General features: G+C 45.9%; 1 protein-coding gene and 1 long non-coding RNA gene across 2 annotated transcripts in view; both read right to left on the bottom strand.

Moving 5' to 3' along the window:
- LOC119337917 (fatty-acid-binding protein 2-like) overlaps positions 1-497 on the bottom strand; it is a 4,662-nt gene extending 4,165 nt beyond the window's left edge. Inside the window, exon 1 of the mRNA XM_037610186.1 lies at positions 194-497. The gene's annotated coding sequence lies outside the window, so the exon portion shown is untranslated. The remainder of the gene's footprint in view (positions 1-193) is intronic.
- Positions 498-7,065: 6,568 nt separating this feature from the next.
- LOC119335984 lies at positions 7,066-8,540 on the bottom strand. The gene is made up of 3 exons (XR_005162147.1): positions 7,861-8,540; positions 7,563-7,733; positions 7,066-7,156 (listed from the first exon to the last, which is right to left on the bottom strand). It is a non-coding gene; the product is annotated as an uncharacterized LOC119335984 (long non-coding RNA).
- Positions 8,541-9,022: the final 482 nt, after the last annotated feature.

Below are 9,022 nucleotides of genomic sequence, written 5' to 3'. Positions count from 1 at the left end.
CAACCACCCCAACCGTGTGGGACGATTCAGACGTCATGCATACTGGAATTTGCTGAGCAGCAAACTCTGCCTAAAAAGGATTCACCACCCCTCCCCTCCACGCAAAATCAACAAAATCGTCACTGGCCAACTCACATTCACGAAAAAAAACTCTCATACACCAACGAAGGAAAGCTGAATAAAATCACCATACCTATCCAACGGATCAGGGAGAACTCCGGGGCGAGAGCGGCGACCGAGGCCGGCCTAGGATCCGCGCGCGATCCCTGCTGATCTGGGGGCGCGGGATCAAAGACCAACCGACCCGGAGCCCCCGCGCCTGCCACGAGACCCGGAGGGGATGGAGGGGCGGCGGATCCCCTGCTCGATCAGCCTCCCAAAACCCGACCCCCCGCGCCTCGCCTCGCCTCCGCCCTCGCACTCGCCTCCCGTGAGAGAGAGGGAGAGGGAGAGGGGCGTAGAACGCGTGCTCCGGCTCGGCGTCGTTTGCTCCGTTCTCTCTCTCCTCCCACCCCAGCCGAGGCCGAAAAAGGGTTCAATAAGTTTCGGGTTCCCTCCTTTCCGCACTCACCGGGGAGCCCCTCTAAGAATTATATTAACATATTAGTCCTTGTCACGTGCACTGGATACGTGACTGGCCTTTGTTAAGGATAATAGGAGGTTGTAAAGGGGGGTTGGATGTAAAATGTCTCGTCCTTTTCCTGGAAGGTGCGGGTCGTGGCACGAGGAACCGAGGGATATTCGGCGGGGCGATCGGACGGCCACGAGGAAGGGGTCGGCTGGCGCTGGGAGGTAGCGGCCGTCGATGTGACGCGACCGCGGGAGTTGGTCCACGTCGACCGCGGAGACGGACGCGGACGGCGGCTGGAAGGGCCTGGAGCACGTTTAAAATGGACGCCTTCTTCCTCTTCCCCGTGGAAAGGTCCAAATTTCATGGACGTGTTTTTTCTCTCTTTGGTCACGCTGGGTCGCCACGTCTTGTTTTAACTCAAAATCAAATCAAATCAAATCTATCAAAATGTTAACTAAAATCAAATTTTACAGAAATGTCAACCAAATCAATATTCTCTTATCTTCCCATATCCATGCCCAAATCAAATATTTACAAAATTCAACTGAATAAAAAATGTCAGTCTTTACATACCCATACTCAAATATAATCAAATCTGATCAAAATCTAAAAATGTGATGGGCATACGATTTATGTCGGACCCGATTGGTGTTGAAACAATCAAATATATAGCCTCAGTTGCAACACGCGGACAATTAAACATGCTAGTTTGTTCCTGGCTATGTATATGTATTTGTTGCGTAGGCAGTAGTTCTCTTCGCAACAAAGTTGTCAGAATCTGTCCCCGTTGTTGTGGCATTGTCTCCGATATCACGGCGGGGTAGGGAGGTTTTGTCATCCAGGAGTATGCGCAGAGGGTTGTCTGCGCAAGTGACAGCTGGAAGATGGTGCATCCCGTGCTGGGTTTGTGGTTGGTGGCTGACAGTTCTGGTTTCCTCCTTCGACATCGTTGTTGTGCGGGGGTGTCAGATCTAGAGTCCGATGGCATGTCCGAGGACATGTTGCCTCGGTCTGATTCTTTCAACGGTAATGGTTTTGCTTCTGGCAAACTACTTTCGAGGTCCGGAAAGCTACTGATCAGCGATGGAGCCGCGTCGAGCTCGGGTGAAGAGGTGATCTGTTTTATTTTCCTTTGGTGGCCGCTTCGATGGTGCCGGAGGAGAGGAACAGGCGCTGGTATTTTGCATAGGATTATCCTATCTTTTCAGTCTTGTAATGTCAGTGCTTACGTGCCTTATAACCGGATCTTTATTTTATAAATAAGAAACGTATTACCATGCAAAAAAAAAATCATGATTCTGTTGTACAATTATACGACTTTACGATCCAAATTAACCCCTCAGATTCTACGATTTTAGTTCGTAAAATCTACGTTTCTAAGATCTTACGATAGTTAAGATTCTACTATTTGCTATGCTGCCATCGGAGGTTCGATCCGATACAAATTTGTGATTCTAACAACCTTAATCGTGGTGTGTGTGTGTGTGCGCGCGTGCGTGTGTGTGTTCACTCCGTGTTGTGTGTGTGTGTGTGTTCACTCTGTGTTGTGTGTGTGTGTGTGTGTGTGTGTGTGTGTGTGTGTGTTCACTCCGTGTTGGCAGCAGACTGGTCGATGTTGTCTTATGTGTTGTTTTATTTCATGAGAGTTTAACAAAAGGAGTCAAAACTACACAAAACGTTCTGTTAGAGATAGAATAGGCAAGTCAACACGACGAAGAACGAAAACATGTAGGAGACACGAGATTTAACATGCAAAACTCCTCCAACACGAAGGGGAAAAAACCACGGGCATCAGCCAGCAAATCTTCACTATATCGAGGGAGGTTACAAACATCAGGGATTTACAACTCATCAACTTATTCGTGTGACGGCTTACAAAGGATATATATAGCACACATGACCTAGGTGAATATTGATCTGTACTATCTTGGGCCGAAGCAGAGCATAGCGAGTCAGAAGTTAGCCTTTCTCTTTAACTATACTTGAATTTGGATCACAACACAACACGTTCCGCGAGAATAGGCACGAGCGACCTAATCCTAGCCGCCATCTCGTGATCCGATCCATCTCCTCGTCGTCAGGGTTAGTCGTCGAGCAAAGCCCGCGCGACTTAAAGGATCGAGATAGACCTATAGGAGGTGAATATGTACAATTACTGATTATCAATTTTAGGCATGTGCACAATATAAATGTAGGCCTAACGGTTGCAAAGGTGAGTTAAGTTGTAAAATAGATGATAGCAACAGTAGTGACCAAAGTAACCACAAGTAAGGAGCAAGGGTTAGACATAACCGAAACTCTGGAGGCAATGATGTATCCTGATGTCCACTTCTTTTGAGGGAAGCTAGTCAACGTTGGTGGAGGGGTGGATGCTACCACAAAGGCTCACCCTATTCCCCTTTAGATATCACAGCAAATGTGATTCTCCATCACCAGTGGTAGACTTCGAGGGGGGCTCCAAAGCTTCACAAAATTTTCGAGGTAAATCACACTTTTATTCCTCATCGGAGCATTCCTACCATGTAGGAGTCTCTAACCTCCAAGAGTAACAAGACCAACGGAAAAAAGCTCAAGACTTTCTCAAAATCACAAAACACTTTGGTCAACGAAGGAAGAGAGAATGATCCACTTGGTGAAATTTATCTCAAGAACTCTCAAGAATATCTCTGGGTTCTACGATTTAGTACAGGGAGATTGCGAGGGGTCACTTGTCATTCTTGGGGTGTTTTGAGTGAAGTGGTCAACCCTTCCACGGAGTGGAAGAGAGGTATTTATAGTGACCCAAGAAAACAACATTGTGCATATAATTTTTTTCGATCAGACGATCGAGATGCAACCCTTTGTGATACTTGAACAACCATTTCATACTTGAAGGGTGTCACAGATTGTCTGATCGTCTAGGACAGAACCATGACAATCCGGCAGATACCCGAACAACCAAGGTGGAAACCAAAGCAAGCAATCAGCGAAGAAAACTTACACATGTTTTGAGGCGGTTTATCCGGACGTGTCTGGGCTAGACTGGATGAAATATGTTCTTTCTTTAGTTGTTCGGAACGCCCCCAGATGTCCGGGAAAGACCCTGGATGGTCCGTCTTGGGGGCACACCTTCTGTTGTCTTGCGGCCGGATAACCGGACGTCCTGGTAGCAATCCAGATAGTCTGACATATGACATGGGTTCTAACAGTTTTGCCTTTTAGGCAGTGTATTTAGGTAGGTATCTTTGGTATTGATTGAATTTTCTGTTGGGAAACGTTGTATGGAAAAGAAAATTCTACGCACATGCAAGATCTATCCATGGAGATGCATAGTAACAATAGGGGAGAGTGTGTCTACGTACCCTCGTAGACCGTAAGCGAAAGCGTTTAGTAACGCGGTTGATGTAGTCGAACTTCTTCGCGATCGAACCGATCGAGTACCGAACGTATGACACATCCGCGTTCAGCACACGTTCAGCTCGGTGACGTCCTCTGTCTTCTTGATCCAGCAAGACGGCGATGTAGTGGATGAGTTTTGGCAGCACGACAGCATGGTGACGGTGATGGTGAAGTTATCTCTGCAGGGCTTCGTCTAAGCACTACGAAAATATGACCGGGGGTGTAAACGGTGGAGGGGGGGCACCGCACACGGCTAAGACAATGTTGTGTTGTGCTAGGCGCCCCTCCCACATATATATAGGTGGGAGGGAGAGGGGAGAGGCCAAGGGGCGCCCCAAGTAGTTCTGAATCCTACTTAGGCTCCTGCCCTTGGCCACGCCCCCCTGCCATATTTGCCGGAGGAGGAAAGGAAAAGGGGAAGAGGGGAGGAAGGGGGAGGCCGAATCCCCCCCTTTCCTTTCCCCCACTTGGGTGGCTGCCATGGGGGGTGCACCAGCCCCTTGTGGGCTGGTGTGCTCCCCTCAAATGGCCCAATATCCCACTAACCTCCCGGGGGTGTTCGGCACCCCTCCGGTACTCTGACGACTACCAGGTACACTCCGAAACACTTCCGGTGTCTGAATACCATCGTCCTATATATCAATCTTTACCTATTGACCATTCTGAGACTCCTCATTATGTCTGTGATTTCATCCAGGACTCCAAACAACATTCGGTCACCCAATCATATAACTCATATAACACTATATCGTCAACGAACGTTAAGCGTGCAAACCCTACTGGTTCAAGAACTATGTAGACATGACCGAGACACCTCTCCGGTCAATAACCAATAGCGTAACCTGGATGCCTATATTGGTTCCTACATATTCTACGAAGATCTTTATCGGTCGAACCATTATGACAACATACTAATTCCCTTTGTCTATCAGTATGTTACTTGCCCGAGATTCGACCGTCGGTATCTTCATACCTAGTTCAATCTCGCTGCCGACAAGTCTCTTTACTCGTTCTGTAATACATCATCTTGCAACTAACTCATTAGTCACTTTGCTTGCAAGGCTTATTATGATGTGTATTACCGAGAGGGCCCAGAGATACCTCTCCGATACTCGGAGTGACAAATCCTAATCTCGATCTATGCCAACTCAACAAATACCTTCGGAGATACCTGTAGAGCATCTTTATGATCACCCAGTTATGTTGTGACGTTTGATAACACACAAGGTATTCCTCCGGTATCCGGGAGTTGCATAATCTCATAGTCGAAGGAATATGTATTTGACATTAAGAAAGCAATAGCAATAATCTGAACGATCAATATGCTAAGCTAATGGGTGGGTCTTGTCCATCACATCATTCTCCTAATGATGTGATCCCGTTATCAAATGACAACACATGTCTATGGTTAGGAAACCATAATCATCTTTGATTAACAAGCTAGTCTAGTAGAGGCTCATTAGGGACACGGTATTTGTTTATGTATTCACACATGTATTTAAGTTTCCAATCAATACAATTCTAGCATGAATAATAAACCTTTATCATGAATAAGGAAATATAAAATAACAACTTTATTATTGCCTCTAAGGCATATTTCCTTCTTTTTTTTGTAGTGATGTGAGTGAAATAGCGGTAGGAAGATATTGGCTTGAGCAAATCTATCATGAACACATTTGATCCCCTCTTATAGTGTGGGATCCCTATAACTCAAAAGTAATTGAAACAACTATGATTCTTATCTTATCCTCACCTTGCTCGAGTCATATTCATTTGGTGGGTCCACGATCCACACACATAGTTGCCAAAGGACTAAGACCTTGTGTATTTACTTAGCAAATATAGTTAGTCCCCTATATGTATAATGTCATCAAAATCAAAATATGATTAATGGCGTGATTGCGCTTTCAACGGCGTTGGTGGTGGTTGGGAGGCCGCTGCTCACCAAGAGCCTGGTATGGAAGAGGTGGTGGGCTGGTGCGGGAAGAAGACGGTGATGCGTGGTTGGGCTGCTGCCGTCGGCAGGCGATGCTTGACGGGGGTGTTGATGATCCAGCCCGATAATCTTCAACAACGGCACGACCTGGCTAGGTCACCAGAGAAGAGGGAGTCGGTTCATGGTCCTGGACGGCAGCGAGATCGACATCAAGCCCAATCTTATCGTACAATGACGTGAGTGACTTTTTTAGGATCTCTTGGATTCTTCAAGTTTGGCTTGTGCGCGGTGAGGCGGTGATGTTGTCCCCGTCTAGGAATAATGTTCTCACCGCTTTTCTGTTTTCCACATGCCGTTGGTGTTTTTCCTCTAGTGTCAGCTTCAATTTGGTTTTAGTGTTGTTTCTTGGCTCTTTGCTCGTGTCACTCATGTTGGATTTGTTTGGGTCGAAGTAAACTCGAAAAATCCCCACAAAAAAGAAGTAAAGTGGGGAAAAAAGATAAACTCGAATGGGACATTCTGGGCTGTTATGTTTCTTTTCTTTCCAACTAGTAAGTATGCACGTGCAACGCACGTTTTAACAAATATAAACCAGGATAAAAATCCACTTCAAGGTAAATAAATCTAGAATAAGGTTTCAGCAAAAATATTTTACAAAAATACGTGGTTCCCAAATATGTTCAGTAAGAACATCTCCAACAGGTGCCCAAAAATTGCTCCGCGCGTTAAAATTCATTTTTTTGCGCGCCAGACAGCTCCAGCAGAAGCTGTAAAATAATGCGCGCGCAAAAAAAGGTTGGGCGTGCGATGAAAAAGCTATCGCATGCCCGCGCTTCACAATTTATACTGCGTGTTTTTTTGGCGCGCGTTTTTGGGCATCTGGTAAATCAATGTTGGTTCCAGCATGTTAAAGGTGCTACAGTGACACGCTAAAACTATTTTAGGGTGCAAAAATTTTGTGCGCCTGTTGGAGATGCTCTTATAACCATCCTATAGAAGCAATCGAATATACCTTGACTCACTTTATCGAAGAGGTTGTAGAAGTAACTCCAACTCATGTCTTGACAAATACACCATTTTCCTTAGAACTTGCAAAGAAATGGCAACCCATCATCTCTAACGATTCCATATTAAAAGGAAAAAAATACATCATGAAATGACATAGAGACAATATGCACAAAATTATGTTGAACAATGATATGGGTCAAACATATGGAGTTAGTTGTTTCCCGAAAACAACTTTCTTGAAAATAATTATCTCTACATTGTGCCTGCAAAAGGAAAGAGAAACTTTATGTGAACCCAAAAACTACAATGGACAAACACACAATTTTTCAACAAATAAAAAAGAACACTGAGCAGGAAGCTTCCAATCCTCGTACGAAGGACAACCTTCCTACAAATACACAATCCGGTGCAGGTTCATACAATTTTCATTCTGCGCAAGTGATGCAACATAGAAATTCAAGCCACTGCGACAAAATATGCAGGGAGAAATCTGTTTAAAGGCAATAATTGTTTATCAACAAGTTGGTACAAGTTGTTATCAAATACTTCAACACATTTCCAATTTCAATTATGAATATGCAATAAGATCCTTGCACCTTAATGATTTTTAACCAAACTATAAAATTAGTAGGCCAACCATAAATATTTTTGTTTTCGTACCTGAAGTACCTTTGAAATCTTGAGAAACAACAAGTACTATACAATCAAACTGGCTTCTTCTTGGGATAAGCCAATGTTCCAGCTCCAAGGTTTGATATGCCCGAAAGCTACAACATCTTTTAAATGGCACATGTTAAAACTGAGAAGTCCATTGTTTCCACTAAGCATTTTCATTGACATCTGCAAAGTTCAAGGAGCTTTAGCGACACATATTATTAATAGAAGTCTACATTTGATAGTACAAAACAATTTACTCCCGGCAATTAAATCTCATTGTACAACAATTGCTCACACATGAAATCTCAACCTGATGGCTCCATCCTTTTTGTTGCATCGGCATCTGTTGAAGCCCTTATTTTAATTCCTGGTCAGCATTGACTGATGCAATAATAAAGCAGCAGCTTCCCAACCAAAACCCTTAGTGATGTAGCTATCGTCTTCGACCACTTGGATCTCGAAGAATCCAATTAAGCTAGCTTAGCTACAAGCACAATCTGTGCCTCGTTCTCCAGCTGATATCTTTGCTCAACTTGGGCACCAGTTCTTGCAGGGCCTTTATCCTCTCGGCTATCCTCTCCCGGCAAAACTGCGACAAGGACCAGATGATTAATTAATTAGAATAAATCATCCAGCATTCAGTTTATAGAGGAAGAGAGGTCCATGGAGCTAAATAGAACTGCATATGAGTAGAGAAGAACAAGAACAGTATGGGCAACTAAAAGGACGAAAACACGGGAAACTAATCAGATTAGTGCTAAGAAGCTAACTGCTCCCCTTGGTTTTATATTCTATAAGGTTAATTGTCGGCCAAATTGACAGTAAAACTATATGAGCGTCGCTCGATAGATAGTTCACTCCCTCCGAGGTGCTGTGTGGGTTGGTGGTCTGGCCTGGCCGCGCGCGCACCCGCTGCCTTGGCGGCGCCGGCGCGCCACCTCCTCCTCGCCCGGCTTGTGGTGGTTGCGCCCTGCAGCCGGAGCACCTCCTCCTCCCCCGGCTTGTTGTGGTTGCACCCTGCAGCCGGAGCACCTCCTACTCCGCCAAAGGTCTGGTTCGGCATGGGCACCGTTTGCTGCTGCAAGAACATCTGCTGTTCTCAGGAAAAAGATCAGGGGGCTGCAACTGGATTAATTCGAGAGAAAAAGACCTGCACGCACGTCGCCGCCCGATCCGCCCTTGCCAAGGGTGAGTGGGAGCAGCAGGACGCCATCGCCGCCGCCGTCGACCCCGATGGATGGCGAGCAGCCCATGCCCTTGAGAAGCATGTCGTTGTGGTGGCCCTATCTCAGATCGGCGAGGTTCTGTAGCACCATCTCTACTTCGCCGCTGTGACGCCGCAGCCGGGATGCCGCTAATCTGGTGCTGACAAAGCCGCGACGCCAGCATCACCGACAGGTCGTACGGCCCCCTAAACAGCTGCTGCTTTATCCCATCAGGCTGGGCGCGGTCCTCAGGCTTCGTCCTAGCGG

Source organism: Triticum dicoccoides, chromosome 7B (assembly GCF_002162155.2).
Source record: "Triticum dicoccoides isolate Atlit2015 ecotype Zavitan chromosome 7B, WEW_v2.0, whole genome shotgun sequence".
Classification (NCBI taxonomy): Eukaryota; Viridiplantae; Streptophyta; class Magnoliopsida; order Poales; family Poaceae; genus Triticum; species Triticum dicoccoides.
This window is presented reverse-complemented; position numbering and strand designations above follow the sequence as displayed.